Source organism: Capra hircus, chromosome 23 (genome assembly GCF_001704415.2).
Source record: "Capra hircus breed San Clemente chromosome 23, ASM170441v1, whole genome shotgun sequence".
Classification (NCBI taxonomy): Eukaryota; Metazoa; Chordata; class Mammalia; order Artiodactyla; family Bovidae; genus Capra; species Capra hircus.
In genome coordinates, this window is record NC_030830.1 from 6840898 (window position 1) to 6864353 (window position 23456).

General features: G+C 43.2%; 1 protein-coding gene across 9 annotated transcripts in view; it reads left to right on the forward strand.

Moving 5' to 3' along the window:
* Positions 1 to 23456, forward strand: part of PHACTR1 (phosphatase and actin regulator 1) — a 517471-nt gene that overhangs the window by 284868 nt on the left and 209147 nt on the right. The window contains exon 1 of one of the 9 annotated variants that reach the window (XM_018039153.1): positions 4829 to 5223. The exons of the other annotated variants lie outside the window; for them this stretch is intronic. The gene's annotated coding sequence lies outside the window, so the exon portion shown is untranslated. Of the gene's footprint in view, positions 1 to 4828; positions 5224 to 23456 lie in introns of those variants that run through there. 9 annotated transcript variants of the gene reach the window in all.

Sequence of the window (23456 nt, forward strand, 5' to 3'; positions counted from 1 at the left end):
CAGATAAACGCACAGAAGTTTTAAAAAGTCTATGAGAAGGGCAGGTGTTGTTTTGGAGGCAGAAAGTAGAGAGTGTCAGGCCCGACTTGGGCAAGAGAGAAATCCGGAAAATCTTGGTACAATTTACGAAGGAGTTCAGATTTCATCCAGGGAGTACTGTAAAGATATTTATTAATAAACAGAAGTCTCAATGAAATAGACTTGGGAGACCAAACTGGTGAGTTCTCAAACCCTGGGAGGATAGCGGAGCCCAACAGGGAGAAGACAGACTCTTCTTTCCTGGCGGGGATTCAGCCAGTGAAAAGCCATGGACTCTTTGTTGGCTAAGTCCTCCCAACTTCCTTTTCCCTTTTGTAAAAGTGGCCCCCTTTCTGAGACTTTCACAGGCTGTAGACTTCCAGGTGCATTTCTCTGCTGATCCTGAATGAATCTGTCTTTTTGCTGGAGAAGTTAGCAGCAGTCTATTTGTTTTAGGTCAGCAACACTGAAGGTAGTACAGGGATTTTTAAGCTTCTTGCCTGGAGAATCCCAGGGCGGGGGAGCCTGGTGGGCTGCCATCTATGGGGTCACACAGAGTTGGACACAACTGAAGTGACTTAGCAGCAGCAGCAGCATGATGGAGTTACCTTGTTAAAAACTATTATGAAAAATTGCACACATGCAAATGTGGACAGAAGAGTTTCCTCACATATTCCCCCAGTCCTGTATTATATTGAAGCAAATTTGTATATGTTTTATGATGGTGTTGCTGACAGAGCTTAAGCAGGGACAGGGCGAGAAGGGATCTGGGTCTGACACTCATAACCAAGAATGACCATTTCAGGACCTTGAGCAGCAAGTGTCAAAAGACCAAGACTCTGCTGTTCTGGTACATGCATACAAAGGCCCAGTAACAGTTTCAAGCACCAGCAATTCAGTTTGCCTTATTTTCAGCATGACTTTGAACTTGTAAGTAGTTTTGCTAATTTCTCCTTCTGCTCTAATATCTTTCTGACTCACTGACATCTATAAATATTCACTCAGTTTAGGAGAAGATATTTTTAAAATATTTGTAAAAATCTATGGCTTAAAATATACCCATATGTCTAAAGAAGATTAAAAGAAAGATCAATAGATAAAATATATACATATAACTTTACTGAGAGGGCAAGGATCAGAACCTATTTGCTGGTCCCCCAACATTCATTTCTGTAGTTGATACAAATGGTAAGAATGTTTTGGACATGAATAGATCTTTAGAGTTTTAAGACATAGCAGAGAGGAGGCAAGATGGTTTCAGTTTTGTGTAGGTCATAAAACAGGGATTCAGTTTCATTCTTTTGCATGTAGCTGTTCGGTTTTCCACTTATTGAAGAGACTGCCCTTTCCTGCTTGTATACTCTAGTCTCCTTTGTCATGAAGTAACTGACCAAATATGCATGGATTTATTGCTTGGCTGTCTCTTCTGTTCCACTGATCTATGCGTCTGTTTTTATGGCAGTACTGTACTGTTCTGATTACTGTAGCTTTGTAATACAGTTTAAATCAGGAAGTGTCCCTTCAATTTTGCTCCTCCTTCTCAAGATTGCTTTGGCTACTTAGGGTCTTTTGTGGTCCCATACATGTTTCAGGGTGGTTTTTTTTTTTTTTTTCATTTCTGTGAAAAATGTCATTGGAGTATTAGTTGCCTTATTGAGATATAATTCACACACCATAAAGTTCACCCATTTAAAGTGTACAATCTGATGGCTTTTAGTATATTCACAAGGTGGTAATCCATCACCACAGTCAGTGTTAAGACATCTTCATTACTGCCAAGAGAAAGCCTACTCCCCTTAGTGAATCTCTCCAATCGTTTCATCTCCCCAACCTTAGGCAACTACTAATCTATCTTTGTTTCTATAGCCTTCCCTATTCTGAACACTTTATATGAATGGAATCAGGCAATATGTAGTTCTTTGACTGACTTCTTTCACTTAGCATAACATTTCCATGTTCATCCATGCTGGAACATGCCTAAGCACGTCATTTCTTTTTATCACCAAATCATTGTATGGATATGACACGTTTTGCTTATTCACCAGTCAGTAGATGGTGATTTGTGGTCTCTCCATTTTTTTGGCTGTGATGAATACTTCTGCTCTGAACATTTACATACGAGTTTTTATGTAGACGCCTGTTTTTGTTTCTTCTGAGTATATACCTGAGAGTAGAATTGCTGGATCATACGTTAACACCTTATTTAGCCGTTTGAGGAACTGCCCGTTTCTTTTTCAAAGTGACTGCACCGTTGTACATTCCCAACAGCAGTGAAGATAAAGTCCTATTCCACTACATCTTTCCAATGGTGGTTGTTATCTGTGTTTAGGATTGTAGTCACTCTGGAGGATTATTAAGAGAGGAAGTGAGATTCGGTGGTCAAGAAGAGTGTTGATTCAGTCAGCTTAAAGCCAGTAAGTTGAGAAAACCTAGACACTTACATACATTATGTTAGACTTTAAAGTTTGCGCGTGTTATTTCCTTGCAATCATGAGAACATTTTAGGGTTGGAAATCCTGTTGTGCCCATTTTAGGGAAGAGGAAACAGCAGCAGTGGTTGTGTCCTCCTCCACATCGCCCGCTGACGCTGCTGCACTTGGGCTAGCCCTCTGCAGCCTTGGTTGGCTTCTTCTGAGATGTGAACTTCTAAGAGGAGACTGGGCTTCCCTGGTGGCTCAGTGGTAAAGAACCCACCTGCCGATGCAGGAGACGCGGGTTCACTCCCTGGGTCGGGAAGGTCCCCTGCAGAAGCGAATAGCAACCCACTCCAGTATTCTTGCCTGGGAAATCCCAAGGACAGGAGAGCCTGGTGGGCCACAGTCCATGGGGTCGAAGAGTCAGGCATAACTGATAGACTAACAGACACACACACACACGAGGCTACTTGTTCTAGCCAGTGAAGTTTCACTTCTTAAAGTGATTTATGAAATGTGAAAGTGATTGCTTCTGGAAAATTCAGGAAGAAAAGAACGTGGAAAACAAACTGAATTCATTGAAAAGCAAAAGAGGAAGTTACGTGTGTTTTGGATGATAATCACCGTGGAGGATTATTAAGAGAGATAATGATATCTATCCTCTACCTGCTCTTGAGTCACCTCTGTCCTGGGTTTCTTCCACCTGTGAGATCATTATTTCTCCTCCCTGAAGATGCTGAGTTGTCTGAAACCCAACTACATCAGGGATTGGTAAACTGTGGTCTGTGAGCCCTCTGTTTTCATAGCAGAGAAGGGTTTTTTGTTTCTTTCTTTTTTTTTCTTTACAATTACAACAACTGACAGAAATCAGAAGAAAAAGACTATTTCACAATGTAAGACACTTACACTAAACTCAGATGTCGGTGTCCATAAATAAAATTTTGCTGGAGCTCATCTATGCGTGATTGTGCAGGTACTGTCCACAGTAGCTTTTGTTGCACAGTTACTGGGTTGAGGAGCTGCAGCAGAGATCTGCAGACCCTGAAATATTTACTCTGGCCTTAATCAGAAGAATGTTGCTGACGCCTGATACATCACGGTTCCTGTAATTAGGAAGTACTGCTGTTGACCATCTTAACAACACATCTAATCTTAGGATTGAAAGGGACTTAATCACTTGTCTATATCGTTCACCAGAACCGCAGTTTTACTCTTTTTCAAAGGCTGTGTGGTGTCCTGGTGTCGGCAGAGGGACAGGTTTAAAGTGAAAATCAACCTAAAAAGAAACAACTCATCCGAATTGGGTTTGTGGAGTATCTTTGCACTCCCCACCCCCACCGTGACCTTTATGTGGGCTTCAGGCAAGCACATGTGACAAAGGGGATGTATTTCTAATCCCCACCTAAGAGCATGCTGTCTTGACGCTGTTATTGTTTCGGTGTGAACTTTAGAACAATCGCCTCTGCTGTTTTGGCACATGGAGACTTGCCTCCACGGTAATTATTTTGCAACCCACAAAAGTAATTATAAAATCAAATAATTAGCTTCTAAACAAGCTGTAACCCCAGCGATGACTCTTGGGAGGGGAATGAAGCTCCGTTCTTTAGTTTTCATTTTTAGGACTGTCACCGTCTGCCTCTCTTGCCCCTTTCCCTCCGTTTTTGTGTTAATGTCAAGTTCAGTAGCAGTCTTCAGTGACACACCAGCTACTCTTGAGGCGGTTTTCTTAAACAGTAGTATCGCTCCAAGGTTATGAGCAGAAAGAGGAGCAGGCAAGACGAGGGAAAAGTGAAGCCTGGATTAATTCTTCCAATGATAAGAAATCTACTTTTAAAAGGGTGTCACAGCCTACCACACTCCATACCTGGTTTGGGCTGGAATTTTGGGGAGCTGCTCTGTAGTGAGACCTCCAGATTCTGAAAGTGTTCTCAGTGAGAGTTGGCACCAGGATTCCCTGGCACAGTGAGAGGAATGCAATCTGCCACATGGTTAATGACCGTCCATCACTGACAGGCTGGCCACAGAGCAGAATTGGGGGTTATTTCTTTTATGGGCAAGTGTTTGTCTGCCATATGCAGCAGATACTGTGGTTAATGTTTATATGTTTGGAAACTTACTCCTCCAATGAACTTGGCTACTCCCCCACAATGAAAGGCTGTTTCCAGCAGCTGATCTTGGCTATGGGTGCTATGATGGATTTGCTGCATATCTCCAAATCTCAGTGACTCACTGATCCATGAGTCCCTTCCCGAGCTCACTAAAGAAGCCAAACAGTCCCCAGACAGAAGCTTATCATCCCCCAGATGAACACACAGTGAACCTTTCTCCTGGCCCAGAGCCCTGTTATTTGCGTATCCACATTGAAGAGTACGCTACAATTTCCAGTTAGCCATGGTATGAATTATTCATGCCCTAGAAGCAGCCTGTGGTCAGAACGCCACCGCCTGAAGTAAAACGGAAGACAAAGGAACAGGTTTTCATATTTGCAGCTGACAGCGCCCTTTGCAGGGGGAGCAGAAGTAATGAGCTGCGGGACCCCTCTCATCCTTCTTCCCTGTCTTTGAGGCGGAATCATGAACGTGAATGCCGGTGTCTTGTGGTCAGACGATAGATGTAACTTGGATTACTGGCGAGTGTTGTAGTCATTGGGCTGTGTGCCTAGGTCAGTTTTTCAACGTTTTCCAAGAATACAGAAGAGGGAATACATAGGAAAAGGAGCATCTGTGTTCAAGAGCTAAAAGTAAAGACCAGAGATAGAAGGACGAGAGTTACCCTTTGGAAGAAGAAACTTGTGAGTATCTTAGAAGACCTTCGTGTATAAACCAGATAAGAGGGGGGATGGCTCTGCTTTGGGCGGGGCTACCCTCAGAGTGCCCTAGAGTCCTAAAGCTTTCCACTTGACTTCTTTTGTTTTTTAAGATTTTTTTGATATCGACCATTTTTAAAGTCTTTATTGAATTTGTGACAGTATTGCTTCTGCTTTATGTTTTGGTTTTTTGACCCTGAGGCATGTGGGATCTTAGGTTCCCAACCAGGGGTGGAACTTACAGCCCCTGCCCTGAAAGGCAAAGTCTCAGCCACTGGACCACCAGGGAATCTTGAAGCTTTCCCATTTAAAACTTGTTCTTTGCTCTGCTCCATTTACATGATATACAGTGTAGAGTGATTATTGCATTTTTAGAATATAAACATCAACTCATAACTGGGGACATTATGTAGCCCCAGTCTTTATCTTATAAAGATGATGAAGCATCTATTAGAGCAGCTTCTGACATAAATAAGGGATAACCAAATAAGGTATCGGTTTCTTTTGTGTGTGTTTATGTATGGTCCCTCCTAAGGTAGAGTTAATTTGGGGGAAAATGTATATATGGGGTGAAGATTTGCATGGCATTATGTATAAATGGGTTTTAATAGAAAAATCTTTAGCTTCAGATTATTTCAAGAAGAATGTTTAATCTCATGTCGACATTAACAGTCACCTATGTAAAAAAGACAACTGCTCAAAATGAAATTGGACCAGGTGTACAGCCCTCTTTGCTTCCTCTCCAACAGGCAGCTCCAATCCTTTGGCCACCTGATTTGAAGAACTGACTCATTTGAAAAGACTGCTGATGCTGGGAAAGATTGAAGGCGGGAGGAGAAGGGGAGGACAGAGGATGAGATGGTTGGATGGCATCACCAACTCAATGGACATGAGTTTGAGTGAACTCCAGGAGTTGGTGATGGACAGGGAGGCCTGGCGTGCTGCAGACCATGGGGTCGCAAAGAGTCGGACACGACTGAGCAACTGAACTGAACTAACAGGTGGCTCAGTTGTAAAGAATCTTCCTGCCAATGCAGGAGGCTCAGGAGACATGGGTTTGATTCCTGGGTTGGGAAGATCCCCTGGAGGAGGAAATGGCATCTCATTCTAGTATTCTTGCCTGAAAAATCCTATAGACAGAGGAGCCTGGCAGGCTACAGTCCACAGAGTCACAAAGAGTCAGACACGACTGAGCACATATCTGTCTCTAACATTGTTGATGGAAACTTGTTGAAATTCACCATTAGATTTATCAGCAAAAGCTGAGGACCAAATAGGAATGACACTTAGCATTTAAACCATAAGTAGATGGGTCACTGTGTATGACTCGCTCAAAGTACATAATTCACCATGAATGAAATGACACAAAGTTACTTTGAAAATATCATAGCCATAAATTATTGTGAGATTTAACTGGGAGTGTTTCCACTATGCTTTTAGAAAGCAAACACGGCTTATTTTTATTGCAGAATCTAAGAGTATAATTCCTGGCAGTGTTTACCAGACAGCAGGAATTAGCAGCCTCCAGGGGAGGGTTAGGAAAACAAAGCACCCTCTGGGAACCCAGCTCCCAAGTCCTGGTGCCAGTAGCCTCGATACAAACTGGCCTCAAACAAATTCAGTCTTGGCCTCGATTTCCCTCCTTGCTAAAGTGAGGAAAGGAGAGGCGGATCATGCTTGTTTTTCCAGAGGGTCTCGAGAATCTTCAGAAGGCTTTTGGAAATTTTTCAAGAATAGAAAACATGGCGGGGGGGGGGGCCGGGGGGGGTGGTGTTGTGATTTTCAGTCCGTGGTGCCAGCTCCCACATTCAAAAGGGATGAAGGGCCTGCGTCTGTCTTTTCTCCTCGTATTCTCCGCTCCGAGGTCCGTGGTGATGGTTGGTGGAAGGATGTAAGCCAGGCAGGCTGAGGAGCTTGCGGGGCTGGGAGAACCGTTGTCACATTCTCTCAAGGTGAAAGAGCGGAGGGCTTCCCTGAGCTCCATGAACAGATGACTCTGCCATCTGCTTCCGGCTGTGCGTGACCTCCCGCACAGCCAGCCGAGCCCTCTGCAGACTTGCAGGTCACAGAGCAGTGTGCTTTCAGAAGAGCAGGCTCCTGAAGGCTAGGCCAGAGACCCCAGCGCCTTGCCCACGGCTGGTCCCCCCAAAAGACCAAGGCTCTCCCGTCAGGCCAGAGGGGTGGGCCAAGGCCCCAAGGAGAAGGAGCCTCTTCAGAATGCAGTCCTCTGCTGTCCTGCTGAATCCGTAGGTATCCCAGACTTTTAAGTGCACAAATATGCCTGTGACTTGGGGATAAAAGCTGTCAGAGCGGAGATTATGGACTAGTCAGGTAGTAGATAGTACTTCCCTGGTAGCTCAGAGGTTAAAGTGTCTGCCTGAAATGTGGGAGACCTGGGTTTGATCCCTGGGTCAGGAAGATCCCCTGGAGAAGGAAATGGCACCCCACTCCAGTATTCTTGCCTGGAGAATCCCATGGACGGAGGAGCCTGGTGGGCTACAGTCCATGGGGTCGCAAAGAGTCGGACACGACTGAGCGACTTCACTTTCACTTTCAGCTAGTAGATGGGTTAATCAGGGTGCTCGGTACCTCCGCCTTGGCTCTTAATTTACTCCCTTTCCTTCCTTACGGACATGCAGGGTCCATTTTATTCACTTCTTCCTGACACACACAGTTTAAATTAGCTGTATCGCTTGTGGGAAAATAAAACATTTTCTGCCTGGCGCACACACATACTGAGGTCTGTCCTTTTTAGAAGGTAATAAGGCAGAAAAGACAAGGTCTCCCTTGCCATTTGGAAATTACAGTCCATCCAGATTCCAGGGTCTGTGCCCTTCCAGCAGAGACCCACAGAACCACTGAACTTCCTGCCAAAGACCTCCACCCATAAAGGAGGCTGCCTCACGCACCTCTGCTATTGAACTTCTCAAAGCAGCTCTGATTACAGCGTAAGAAACTTTAGCACTCAAGTCTTGACCTTCAGTGTTAGGAATTGTTGTCAGTTTTAATGAGATGTTTTCCAGAATGTGTTCCACAGAACACATGCTCCATGGGATGGTAATAGATGGCATGTAAAAAATTTCAAGACCCAGCTAATTTGGAAAAAACTGAGCTGAGCAAAGTTAAGTAGATTGGTTTAATCTCTGAGCCTTGGTGTGCCCACGTGCTTAGAGAAACTTCAAGAACAGAGTGTTTATACTTATTTACCCAGATTGCTTTCATCATACACAGTGTTGTTGGTTTTCTTTTTTTTTTTTTCCTTGGCGGGTGGGGAGCATCACAGGTGAGGAATGTCCCAGGGAAGAATTCATGTGTGGTTTCAGAATTTTCCCATAGAAATGCTGCATTGATGAATTGCTTCCCTCTTGTGAAAGATACAGAATCCTACAGAACAATGAGTTTCGGTCATGAGTTTTCCTTTCTGACCAGAAGCTACTGGTGTTAAGCTTCATGGTAACTGCAAAGAAATACTTTCACTTTTGCTGAACATGTATTATTCAGTGATTTTTTGACTAAAAGAGCTATGAATGCAAGTTACTATACCTTCGTTTCAGTCAGTCCAGCAACTAGGTACTTTTTCAGTTTCCCGAGTTAGGCTATAACGTTGAACCGTACGGCAGGGCTGGAGCTTCTAGAGATCTGGGTCTCCATATGTGGAACATTTCAGGCCCATGTTCCTCAGCCTCATGATTATTGACATTTTGGACTGGATATGCCTTTGTTGGTGGGGGCGGGGGGGAGTGGTATTCTGTACACCGTAGAATATTAGCAGCTTTCCTGACCTCTGTTCTGGCTTCCCAAGTGGCCCAGTGGTAAAAAAAAAATCCGCCTGCCAAGCAGGAGGCGTGGGTTTAATCCCTGGGTTGGGAAGTTCCCCTGGAGAAGGAAATGGCAACCCACTCCAGTATTCTTGCCTGGAGAATTCCATGGTCAGAGGAGCCTGGCTGGCTACAGTCCACGGGATTGCAGAGTTGGACACGACTGAGCGCAGACACGCTGGCCTCTGTCCACTACGTACCGGTAGCATCCATTACTAACATCTTCAGATGCACCTGGGACTTTTAATTTGGTAGGAGGACAAAGAAGGTAACTGCCTTTGAGAGAACAGAGTATTAGAGTTCCTGAGAGCAGGCAGCATGCCACGTGCTATGCTGGGTGTCCCCAGGGATGCACAGGGAGGGTCAGGAGGCAGGACCCAGAGACACTATAGCCCAGAGTCTTGATTGTGCTTTTTGCTGGAAAAGAACAGGCAAATCAAGGTAGGTAACTTTGAGCGAGTTTAGGATTGGTTCGTTTAAACGATTTTGACTGGCTCATGGTTATAAAGGTGGTCTCTAGTTGTTCAGTTCCTGGCCCTGGGGTGATTGAGGGCAGAGGAAATATTCACTTGGTGTGTGAGAGTTAGATCCAGGAGAGGGTTGGGGGATAAGCTTTTGATTACTGGGTTTGCCTTGGAAAGGTGCTCTGGCAGGCAAGTTGCTTACTATCTCTAGGAATTAGCTAGTTCTGGGAGGGGTAGTCTCTCCAGGCCCCAGGATGTCAGAGCATCATCAAATGCAGAAAATATTTAAACACAGCCTTCATACACCCACTTCCCACTTGTGGCAACCAAAAATGTTTCCAGATAGTGCCAAATGTCTGCCCCCTCCCCCAAGGGAAAGGGGGCAGAGTTGCTCCTGGGTTTGAGGGGAGCTGATTAAGGGGACTTCTCTGGCGGTCTAGTGGTTTAGCCGTGGCCTTCCAGTAATTCAGGGGGCTGGGGTTTGATCTCTGTTCAGGGACCTAGGACCCTTACATGCCTAAGAGGAAAGAGAAAAAAAGAAGCAATATTGTAAGAAATTCAGTAGAGACTTAAAAAATGGTCCACAGGTAAAAAATCTTAATAAAAAGGAATCCTGGATGAAGGGCCAAGGTGAGAGGTGCCAACCCTGAGTGGGGTCACCAAAGCTTGAGATCAGTGTGGACTAAAGCCCAGGAGGGGCATCTGTGTGAAGGGGGCCGCAGTGGATTGGCAGAAGTCAGGAAGGCAGAAATCCTAAGTGGGAGGATTCAGAGAGCAGGAACAAGGAGGGGAAGGAAGTGTGAGTATATACGTTGCTAGATAATAACAACAAGGACATCTCAGTCACTTGCTGTATGCCAAGCCCAGCGCCAGTGACGGGCAATGTGGGTTTAATCTTCTAAAGAGCCCCATGAGTTAAGTACTATTTATCTCAGCTTGGCAGAAAAGAAAACAGCCTCCAAGGGATTAAGCAACAGGTTGGCCTCACCAGGAGTGAGTGGTGGGGTTAGGATTTGAAATCAGGTCTCTTTTTTATTACAAGGTAGTTAAGATATATTTAATAAATGACAGGCAGAAGTGTCTGGACTTACACAGATGCGCTGCACGGAATGATGGTAGATTCTTCAGCAGAGGGGTAATCCTGTGGAAAGGGTATTTTGGTTTGTCTCCTGGCATCAGCTCTCCAGCAGGCATGAGCAAGTGGGTTGCAGGTGGGGTGGGGCGGTGCTGAACAGGATCAAACAATGCAGTTGTGATGATCTGTACTTGGCCAAAGGTAGTCGCAATAGGCAATGGCACCCCACTGCAGTACTCTGGCTTGGAAAATCCCATGGACGGAGGAGCCTGGAAGGCTGCAGTCCATGGGGTCGCTGAGGGTTGGACCTGACTTAGTGACTTCACTTTCACTTTCCTGCATTGGAGAAGGAAATGGCAACCCACTCCAGTGTTCTTGCCTGGAGAATCCCAGGGACGTAGGAGCCTGGTGGGCTGCCGTCTATGGGGTCGAACAGAGTCGGACACGACTGAAGCGACTTAGCAGCAGTAGCAGTCTCAATAGGACAGGAGCAGAAAGGGGCGTCAGAGATGTTTCTTGACAGTAGCAAGGAAAGGCTGAAGGGATAAAGAAGAGAAAGTGACTCCATAGTCTCTAACACAAAAGCCTAGAAAACCGATGCTCCCTTCCCATTGCCTTCTCTGCAACAGGCAGGGCATTGGGTGTAATAGAAAGTCAGGCTGGGATCTTAGGAACAGTGTAGAATATGGGCCCACTTAAAGATTTTGGTTCATTTCGTTCATTTCCGTGGTTTCCTTGGTGGCTCAGATGGTAAAGAATATGCCAGCAATGCAGGAGACCTGGGTTTGATCCCTGGGTGAGGAAGATCCCCTGGAGGAGGAAATGGCAGCCCACTCCAGTATTCTTGCCTGGAGAATTGCATGAACAGAGGAGCCTGGCAGGCTGCCGTCCACGGGGTCACAAAGAGTTGGGCACGACTGAGCGACGGACACTTTCACTTCTCCATGCCTCATTTTTAGTTTTCATAGTAGTGCATACTTCTGTTACACTCATTACGATCTAGGCTCTCCTCTCTGCACTTTCCATACATCAGTTCATTCCCCACGGTGACCTCTGAATGCAGCCCCCATTTTCCAGATGAGGAAACTGAGGCTTAGAAAGATTCGATATCTTGCCACAAAGCCAGAGTCACCAGGCACTCAGCTTTGCAGCTCTGGAGCACATTACTGACACTCAGCTGCTAGGCCTTTTAGCACCATTATCTCCTCTCATCACTGGGTACACTTATGTACTTCTTGGTTTTCTCACCTGTGACCTGCAGAAGCTAAGCTTATACATCCTGTTTATCTCTTTCACACTGTGTCTGAATGATAGTTCTACTTATTAGGCAAATCAGACCTAATTCTGTTATTTATTATAACAGAGACCTTTTTCTTCAAAAGAAATGGGTTTTCAAATGTCTTCCTTTTGAGACCTTGGTTGGCCCAGGAAGAGAGACCCTCTCCTTGAAGTTCCAGGGCCCAGAGCCTTGTCCACAGGAAGCCACTCTGCTGTCCGTGAACCTATTTCCCCTCATCTGTGAGCTCCTTGAGGGCAAGATGCTGTTTTATATGTTTTTGTATTCCTGGCACATAATGTGTTCCCAGTAAAAGATCAATAATTTTGTTTTGTTTTTGCTTTTTAATGACTTCAGGCCAAGGAAATTAGATTTCGTAAGTTGCGCTTGGCATAACATTGCCATGATTTGAATAAACTCTTTTCCCGAAGGAAAGCATAGTATGAGCCTTCAGGATGACCACAAAAACAGATGCAGGAGGTCCTATCGAAAGGAAAGGAAGCTTCTTACCTAGGCAGTAGAAAGCAGAGGGCTTCCATGCCCCAGAGTATGAGCACAAGTGTGGAGTTGATGTGACTTACTGTTGAAGAGTTTAGATGGCGTTGGCAAACTTTGCCCATAAAGGGCCAGGCAGTAAACATTTTAGGCTTTCATCATACGATCTCTGTTGCAACCCCTCGCCTCTGCTGCGGTAGTCCCAGAGCAACCAAAAGCAATATATAAACTAAAAGTCTCATTTTATTGACAAAGACAGGCAGGAATCCGGACTTAAACCAAGGGTTATGGTTTTCCAACCCCTGCTATAGACTCTCAAGTGTCACTGGGCCCAGTTCCTAGCTGGGCCACTTCTTGGGGGTCTTCTTCAGATTGAGCCTTAATTTCTGCATCTCTAAAATGGTGACTCTGATAGCATTCACTACTTAGGACTGGAGGGAGGGTCAAATGAGATAGTATAAATAAAGCATTTGGCACTGATCCTAGATATAGTAAGTAAGCACTCAATACATGGTGTCCATTATTGCAATTATTATAGTATTCTTTATAGCCTCCTGGTTTTTCTTCTTGCTCTGCATTGTATGAAATGAATTCATGCTGGTGAGTGCTATGGTCAGATGTTTATCTGCAGCCCTCCTTTTCTATCTGTAGACTTCTGGAGTTTAAAGAATAGCAATAATGATGGTATCTGTAGTTTCTACCTACAACGATTGTTGTAAGTACAGACTTTACGTGCAGTGAAAATTTACACGGTGTCTGGGATGTGCCACTCAATATGTTGCAGCTAATAGGAAGAAAAGTTGAAAATGTGAGGTTTTAAAATAAAATTTTAAATTAAATGAAGGAAGAAGAATATAAAATAACTCACTAATTACTTAGGAATCATGCTGAATCTCAAATAGGAATTCTGATGGGGGAGATCTTAGCATTCAGCATACGTAAATGACTTTTTTTTTTTTACATTTGGAACCAATTAGCTGCTTGGCTCTGTTAATCAATGATTTCCTAAAGTGGAATCCATTGTTCATAAACTAGGAACTTTAAAACCAGTCAAGGCATTTGCTTTTCCAAACAATCTGTTTATATTATAGCCAAAACAAGATAAGTCACCACAAGCAAAACGGCTGTCTGTTGGTCCTGTAGCACAGTCTGTTTTACATATTGCGGGCACTCCCAGTGAACAGTCATAGATGTGCTGAGCCAATAACCCAATAGTAATACGTTCAAGAGGTGAAGGCAGAGCTTGTTGACAGGCCTGGCTTCTTCTGAGTCATGCGTTTTGAATTATAGGGAACAGGGCTTCTCCACCTTTGCACCATTGATACTTTGGGCCACATAATTCTTCATTATGGGCAGTTATCCTGTGCATTAGAGGGTGTTTAGCAGCATCTTGGCCTCCACCCACTGGATGCCAGTAACACCCCCCCACCCCACCCCAGTGTCACAACCAGAATGCTCCCAGATATTACCAATGTCTTCCCTCAACTCCCTCCCTCCCTCCCCCTAACTGAGAACCGCAAGTGTAGACTGATGGTTAAACAGCGCCTAGAGACATTAAGGTCCAACATACCTAGGCAATAATAACTTATTCCTATAAAAGCCTGATTTCTCAGGATAGTCTTAATTTCAAATATTCTCACGTCAGCAAATTATGTTCAATTTGGAAATACGGTGATGGTCCCTATGGATGTTTGTCTTATTTGGCCCTTAACATTGGAATGGGGCTTCCCAGGTGGTTCTAGTGGTAAAGAATCAGATTGGCAATGCAGAAGGCACAAGAGCCTTGGGTTCAGATATCTGGGTCAGGACAATCCCTGGAGTGGAAGTGGCAGTTATTCCAGTATTCTTGCCTGGAAAATTCCATGGACAGAGGAGCCTGGAGGGCTACAGTCCACGGGGCTGCAAAGAGTCGAACTCGCCTGAGCACACACAAAGTTTGAATACGTTTATTGCTTCCCCATTCACATTAAGGCTTCTGCTTAGGCAAATCCATGCACTTTGGACAGGTGAAGGACATAGAATATTACTGTATCCTAAAGTGGTAGAAGTCCACCGTTAGTTTACCTGTAACAGATTTCATTTAACCTTTAAATAAGCAGAGCAGTACAATATTTTGGTCTTTCCCCCACGCCCATGTTGGTGCTAGCTTTTAAGGTAAAGCCTTAAAGCTAAGGTTTAGTCCCCTTCATGTGCGGCTGGGAGGGGGCAGTCTTTTGGACTGTGTGAGAAAAGGATTGTTTTACCTGTCTACTAAGATACCTTTCCAGGTAATTTTTGGCACGTTGATTATATCACCTGAAGCAGGTTCATTTATTTTTAGGGTGCATACCATGTGTGGACATCACTCGTCTTTAAAATAAGTTTCAAAAACTACCAGCTTTCTTTTTAACTCACCATTGCCCAAGCAAAGGTAGTAAGGAAAATGAAATCACTGTTTGCACTTCTTAATCTTACATCAAGTTCTGCATGATTATGAGGTTGTTTAACCTGTAATAGGATGTTATAGGGGGGTGCTGAGAAAGGTGTCAGTTTTAAGATTGTGGCTTGAAAACATTTATGATAGAACAGGTATATAGTTTTCTGTACTGCTATTCTGAGACCTAAGGAATAGTCTACTAGTTTAATGTAATATCAGATTTCAGCATCAGGTTAAAGGAATTCAGGAATACATTATTTTTACCTAATACTGTAGAATAATTACCCATGAATTTATTTTTCTGACATTATATAGCTTGGGAATAATTTTGTCAAATTTTTCCTGGCCTAATCTATGTTTGTGCTGTGCTAAGTCGCTTCAGTCATGTCCAGTTCTTTGTGACTCTGTGGATTGCAGGCGCTAGCCCCTTCTGTCCATGGGATTCCCCAGGCAAGAATGCTGGAGTGGGTTGCCATGCCCTCCTCCAGGGGATCTTCCTGATCCAGGGATCCAGCTCGCATTTCTTGTGTCCCCTGCATTGGCAGGCATGTTCTTTACTACTAGCATCACCTATATTTACCACTTATTAAAGAGATACATTCTGCACTGAATGTCGTTGGTCATGCCCAGAACCAGCAGAAAAATCCTGTGTATGGTATTGGTTCAATCTGTCAGAAGTTTTGAAGCTTAATTCATACAAATCTGACTTGTATTCTGCCTCAACTTGTCTGGTTTGAATTGTTGAGAAAAGAACTTTCTTGGTGCTATAAAGATAGAGCTTACTTGTCTGCCTCATGTCCAACAAAGTGCTGTTAATAGTTTGTTTTGTAATAAAATTGTGTGTACCTTATACTAAATATGAGAGCAAAAATGGTCCCAAGATATGTTTCTGCTGACATTTCTGCATCATCCTATCTTCAAGAAAACCTGAAAATTGTTTTCTCCATGTCTTGTCCAAGTCATTAGATGGCCCTGTGTGTCTTACAGTATTCCAAGCATGTCTGAAGAGCAGAGACTCCTCTTGGTCTAATTCACAAAGCTGTAGAGAGTGCAGATTTTTGATAAATGTTGGTGAATTGAATTCATAAAAGGTTTGATGGGGAAACGAATTTTTGTTAAAGTCCTTAAAATAGAATTTTCCCCCTCCAAACCACTTCCCCTCATATTTTATCTTACAAGTTCAGTTATTGCTAAGAAAGAGCTCAAAATAAACAGCTGGTTTTTTTCTCCCCCAGTGGGTATGTAGCTGAGTTCTCCTGATAATATTTTTTAAAAATCCTGTTATTGGCTTTGGGATTGTGCTTGTGAGTATCTTGAGTGTTACAGAGAGGATTTCTTTGTGAGACTTAAATATCCTTTGTCTTCTCCATTTGCAAGTAAGTATTGTTTTCACCTGACTTGTCCTCCTGAGTTGACTCTCTCAGATCCATTCAATTCTGTAACTGCATCGAATTTTTAAATAAGCATAAAAGAGAACAGTTATATTTGCATTTGAGCCAGTATGAATGGCAAAAACATTTACTTTTCTGGGGAGCAAAGAGACAGGAAATAGATGAAGAAATTACCCTCAATGTTTCTTGAAGGATAGTTCAACAAATAGCAAATAATGTTAGAAAGCCTGTGAAAATATCGACTTCGTGATATCAGATTTCTTTCGGCTTAGTGGATCTACCCCAGGTCGCAGGCAATTCCTATTTACATACACACCCCTATAGCCTTCAGAGGATGCACAGAGTGCTTGCTTTGAGCTTTGCATAACAGAATATATTTGAATTACTCTTTGCTTTTGTGGTCAATTTAGTGCTAAGATTAAAAACTCACATTATTTTCCCCAAGACAAAAGTTCGTTTTAACTATGTCTTATTAACCAGCCAGTGTGTTTTTTGTTTTTTGTCAGTCTGTAAAGACCGTACTTCCATTTTTCAGTAGAAAACTTCTCTTTTAGAAAAATCAAATTATACCACATAAAATATTTGGCAATTTATTTTCCACTGAACAAGAAACTATGGCAGTTCATGTTGATAGAGATGTCCATCATTGTATTTAATGGCCACACAGTTGTTTGCTCAATGATTGTCCCTTAATTTAATCCCTCCTGGTTGGGCCGTTTGAGTTACTCCGATTTTAATGCTGTTGAGTTGCCAATGGGAAAATGGAGTTCAGCTTGTGATGTCACCCTTCAAAAATGTATGAAATTCAGTCTAGGTCAGCAAATCTTTTATTTATATTTGGCCTATGGGACAAACTTTTGTGAAAAGCAGTAACTGAGTTGAAACAAAGTCTCAGTTCGGGAAGATTTGGGAGAACACTTAAGAACTAAACAGCTCTTCTAAGAGACATGAAAACCTCTCTTCTCTCAGTTGCTGAAAATGTGAGACTTCACGGTGTCATTTCTTTCCTACATCTTAGAAATGGCCGGTCTCCTACACCACAGCCCCACCTCCAGCCATGGCTCTGCCTACAAGTAAAGAAAGAATGAGTCTCAACCACAGTTGTTTTTCCTGACTCTGAACATTTCAGGAAACACTCTGGTTTGGGTATATATAATATTTCCTATCTTATCTTTTCCTGAGAAACGTTCATTCATTTATTCACTCAAAAATATTCATTGATCATTTCCTGTGTGTCATAAATGGTCCCTGCTCTCTATCTAGTATGGAAAAGTGAAAGTGAAAATGTTAGTTGCTCAGTTGTGTTGGACTCTTTGCAGCCTCAGGAACTGTAGCCTGCCAGGCTCCTCTGTCCGTGGGATTCTCCAGGCAAGAATACTGGAATGGGTAGCTGTTCCCTTCTCCAGGGGATTTTTCCAGATCCAGGGATTGAACCCGGGTCTCCAGGATTCTAGTATGGACAGGTCAGTTATGCTGCTTCTGGCTGCAGTATAAGGGAAGACCCTGGACATCTTGGCCTTAAATAATTAGATTATTTATTGCCTAACATCATAAATCCTTAAATGAGGCAGGCTCAAGCCCGAATCCATTGCCCTGAGGTTCTCTCCCCTGCCTTCTTTTGCTTCAGGACTCCATTCCCAGGCTGGTTGTGAGATGCTTATAAACGTTCAGGCCTTACAGGCCCACCCTGGTGTCTTTCTCTAAAAGCAAAGAAGCAGTTCTTAGAAGCCTGACCACCTGTACAGGCACCCCTTACATAGCTCAATGGCCAGATATGGGTGGGCTACCCACGCTTTAATAACTGATCAGAGATCCACCCACTAATGCTGGGAGCGGGGCCAGCCTCCAGGAAGCTTGTGATCTTGTGGAAAGGAATAGACAGCTGAGTTTGATGATCTGGGTTCTGTTAGGAAGGAAGATGGGCAGAAAGAGGTGCAATCTTCTCTGTTAAAGGGGAAACTGGCATTCAGAAGTGCAGCAAGTAACCATCCAGGCAGAGGCAATGGGCTGTGTAAAGGCCTTGATGCAGAAATGATGTGTTTCTTGTGTTTGAAGAAAACAAAAAATGAGCAGGATTGGAGCCAGTAGCGAGCCGGGTGGACGGTCCCTCTGAGCTGATGTGAAGACACTGGGGCCTTGTCCTGAGAGCAGGATGACTCACTGGGGGTTAGAGCAGAGCCGTGTCATGCTTTCATTGATGTTTATGAGAGCTTCCCAGGCTGCTGTGTGAAGGACCTCTGATGGTGATGTGGAAAATGGGCTGACCTGAGGAGAGAGGTGGGCAGAGTCGAGACATAATTTAAGAGGTAGTTTTGACCTGTTTTGGTGATGAATTAGATCTAGAGGAGGTGATGGAAGCCTTGGTGTCAAGGCTGACTCATGGATTTCTCCCTGAGCAGTTAGGTGACTGGCATTGCCATTACTGAAGAATGAGCAGACCAAGGATAAAAATAATTCATCTTAAATAAAGGCCTGTGAAATATTATTTGGAGAGGAAGAGTAGTAACAATAGAGGGTAGGTTCAGGAGCCATTCATGGCCTTTTATTTGTGTAAAATAACTGAGTTTTCCCAATAACCCAATGAAGTAGATGCCGTTATCCCCATCTTACAGATGTGGTAACTGAGACCCAGAGAAGTTAAGTAACTTGGCCAGAGGTACACAGCTAGTACATGTGGTGTCTGTTAGAAGAGCCTTCTCAGATGCATTATAAATTTAGAAATATTCAGCTTATCAATGCTAATTAAAGCCACGAGAGTAAATGACATTGTCTAGGGAGAGCTGAGCCCTGGGAAATCTAATGATTTAAATCAAAAAATCTGAGAGACACAAAAATATAATAGAAGAGAGGGGAAAGGGAGCAGGGAGGAAGAACATCTTCGTAAAGTTTGGCTTTTTATTTTTTATTCATTTATTTATTTTTGGCCACACTGGGTGGCATGTGGGATCATAGTTCCCTGACCAGGGACTGAACTATGCCCCCTGCATTGGGAGCGTGGAGTCTTAGCCACTGGACTGCCAGGGAAGTCCCTAGTTTGGCTTTTGAAAATGAAGATTAGTGTTAAAAATCATAAAAGGATTTGGTTCCTTTACAAACCAAGAAACAGATTATGAAAGGTTCTAAAATTCCACCACAGAGTGTGGAATGAGAATATGCATACTTACTACATAATATATGTTACTACTTGATGTTCTGCCACTTAACACTACACTTTGTATAAACATCTGCAAGCTATTCTTTATATTGGGATTAGATTCAGCTGCATAAAACACATAAACTCAATGCTGCTGCTAAGTCACTTCAGTGGTGTCCGACTCCATGTGACCCCACAGATGGCAGCCCACCAGGCTCCCCCGTCCTTGGGATTCTCCAGGCAAGAGCACTGGAGTGGGTTGCCATTTCCTTCTCCAATGCATGAAAGTGAAAAGTGAAAGTGAAGTCGCTCAGTCGTGTCCAACCCTCAGCGACCCCATGGACTGCAGCCTTCCAGGCTCCTCTGTCCGTGGGATTTTCCAGGCAGGAGTACTGGAGTGGGGTGCTATTGCCTTCTCCGCATAAACTCAATAGTAGTGACTAAACAAGATCGGGTCTTATTTATCTCTTACAGAAAAGTGCAGAGGCAATCAGTTCAAAGCTACTGTGTATGATGGCTCTGCCAAGGTTTTAAGGACCATGGTGCCACCTAGCTTACTGCTCCTTCATTACTATGAGGAGGTGGCCTTTGTCTTCATAGTGGCTGCCAAGCTCCAGTCATCACATCTTTGCTTCATGAAATTGGATGAAGAGAAAAGTGGACCAAAGAAATGGCACATCCCTTCCCTTCAAGCAGATTTCCCAGGAGTTGCTTTGGCTTATAGCTCAAGTCAAAGCTTGATAATGTAGCAACACCTATCCACAGAGGAGCCTAGGAAACAGTCTTCAGCTGGGCAAAACCCCAAGAAGCTTTCACTAAAGAGGAAGGGAAACCAGGCAGCCAGCCATCTCTGCCACTGTCAATTTGCTCTTTTGTGAAATGGCAATAAAATATTCACTTTACCTCTTGTTGGCTTGTTGTAGGGATATGATGTGATAAAAGGCAAGTGCTTAATAAATGATAAAACATTGTTCAGATTGTTGCTGTGAGAATGACCATTAACTCCTCTTGCACACAGTAGATTTTTGTATTTTGGATGAGAAAATCTTGAAACCAGTTAAGATTTTTCCATTGCTTTGTTAGGTTCAGAAGCAGGAAGTGTGAATTTTTCTACACAGCTTGCATTTCAATGGCAAAGCTTTCCTTTGCTTTCAGAATCAATTTCAGACTATCCAGGACTGATATTTGATTAGCTCTGCAGCAAAATGTCTCATCAGTGTTGCCTGGTATCTGCTGAACTCATGCACTGTCCAAGGAATACTTGGACATTCTATCCAGGAATGCTGTCTGATAAATCAGGAGAGGGATCCGTCGGGACAGCAGTTCGTGTCGTTAACCTGCCTGGTCCTCACTATTTTGACTTATTTGTAATATAACGAGGATTCCGCCTGAGGTGCCTCATGCCTTGAAGGGAATGGCTCTATCGTTCAGATACTAATTGCCATGATCATATAAGAAACTGAATGCAAAGATAGCAGGGCATTTTAGATACCGTGGCTTGTTGTACCCGGAGATTCAGGTACAGATAAAAGCAAGTAAGCCCTTTTTCCTGTTGAAATCTAGGGTGGTCAGAAATTATCTGTGAGTGTTGCTCTGCTTTTTATATTTTGAGTTTGGTTCCAGAAATAGATGACGCTTTTTGCACCAAATAGTGACCTTTAAGATGATTCTGTCACACAGAGCAAGGAATTTCTATTATCTCTGGTTCTGTATGTGTTTCAGTATGTCCATATCAATTTCAGATTCCTCTAAAAATGAAATAGGGTTTGCTTCTGTCGGATACTTTTCATTTTAGGACGTTAACGAGTAGGAACTTCATCTTCTCGTTCCTTAAATCCCCATCCCACGACTTGAGTTGTATGATGCATGTGTAACAACTGTTTGCCGAGTTAATGCATTGTAACTTCACATGCTCACAGGCCTTGGTGCTTCTTCAGGTGCCAGAAGGGACAGACAGGAGAGAGGCCTGAGCGTGGTCTGTATCTTATGACATCCCTCTTTTCCTTTCCCGGACCTGAAGCTTTATCCTTTAATGCCTAGACAACTTTGGAAAGGGGAGAGAGACTAGCACAATTAGAGTTAATTGAGTGATGATAAGTTTTATTATATAACCTCAAAGGCAAACTGAAAAGATGCTTATCAATTAAAATCACTTATTGCAAGTAAAGTGGGGGTGGGGGAGAGAATGGTTGACATAGTCTATGTCAAAACTCTAATGATTCAACTTCAGGAACTTGAGGCTTCCCCCTTCGACCTGGTACTGTCCAGTTAGCTTCCATGTTCTGGATCAGGAGTCCTGTTTGATAGTCATTAACTCTGCTTTCTGCTACCCTCCAGCTAAGACCTAGCTGCCCTCCACCTTTCCTTACCTCCAGATGAGTTTCAAATGGAGCCAAGAATGAATTCAGAGAGTCACAGACCAAATCATCCAAAATCATTCAAACCCCTAGACTTGAAGTTAAGAAGTATGTAAGGAACACACAGTAAGTGCCAGTTATTATTCTAGAGTTTAATACATTAAACTCATTATATGTGTTAATATAATGATTATATAACCAGAGAGGTAGGTATTATCCCCATTTTGCAATGAAGGAAATGTAATTATGAGAGGTTAATTAACTTGCCCATTGTCTCAAAGCAGACTGACGTCTGGCACTTAGACTGTGGTTTCAGAGTTCAAATTCTAAGGCTCTGAGGTCAATATAAGTAGTCATATGAAAAATAATAAGAATTTTAAAATAAACTAAATTAAATGTGAATTCTGACCTTATGGGGGGAAATGAACTAGTGACTTTTCTTGCTGAGATCTCTTTAAAAATGGAATGTCTTTCTTGGAGAAGAAGAATAAAAGGTCCCCAAAGAAATTACTGAGAGGAAAAACAAAATAGGACATTTACCTGTGAAAAAAAGACTAATGGCACTTAATGTCTGTTTTCTGAAGCAAGTGAAATTAAGAATTCCCTGTGAAAGTCTCAAAAAATATATAAGCAAAATTTCTTACTTTCTGAGTAATGGTCAAGGCCCAAGTTAGAGCTACTGATGGAATAACACACACAGGGAAAGGGAATGAAAACATATTTTAGCAAGGAAGCAACATTCTTGCTAAAGTGTTTTTTCCAGAGGTATGTTTAGATTTCACACAATCACTGCACAAATGACAAATGGTACTGAGGGGCTGGTCCTTGAACTAATGGGAGGCAAATAGGGAAACTAACATCATCAGAGGAAGAGAATGAGAAATCTGAGCGTAAGAGAAAGTAGACTCAAGAAATGGTTCTTTTCAGTGGAATGTGAGGTTTCCTAAGGCTGTCTGTCATCCTGTATTCAGTAATAACTGAGTGACTATTCTTATGAGATCTTAGAATGAGCTCTGCTGCTGCTGCTAAGTCGCTTCAGTCGTGTCCGACTCTGTACGACCCCGTAGACAGCAGCCCACCAGGCTCTGCCGTCCCTGGGATTCTCCAGGCATGAACACTGGAGTGGGATGCCATTTCCTTCTCCAGTGCATGAAAGTGAAAAGTGAAAGTGAAGTTGCTCAGTCGTGTCCGACTCTTAGTGACCCCATGGACTGCAGCCCACCAGGCTCTTCCATCCATGGGATTTTCCAAGTAAGAGTACTGGAGTGGGGTGCCATTACCTTCTCCGAGAATGAGCTCTAGGAAGGAAAAATGTCGAGAAGTGTGTGAACCTTGACAGTATTAATGGAGGGAAAGACTGTTTGAAAATAGATGAATCAATAACCTACACAGCCTGGTCTTGAGCATTCTCGAGCCATCTAGTAGACAAGAGATGTGCAAGACAATTGACCGTCTCTCGACTCAGAAGCCCTGGACCACTTTAATTCTTCTCAGCTGCCGCATTCTGGGCGTCAGTTGACCCCTCAATGTCTTAACTTCTTGCAGCAATGAAAGGGGATATCTAAAAGACACTGCCTTGGCATTTTGCAAATTTTGTTCTTGTGAACATTAGTCTCTGAGGAGACCGAAATCATGATCCACCAGGAAACACCAACGATATTTGTGATTAAATTAAGCTTGGGAAATAAAGAATTAAAATGTTTGTCATGGACCTTCTTAGGTCTCAGAAAGGCTAAATTATGGTATTTGAGAAAATAGGATGTTAATCATCATTGCAGGGAAACAAAGTTAGG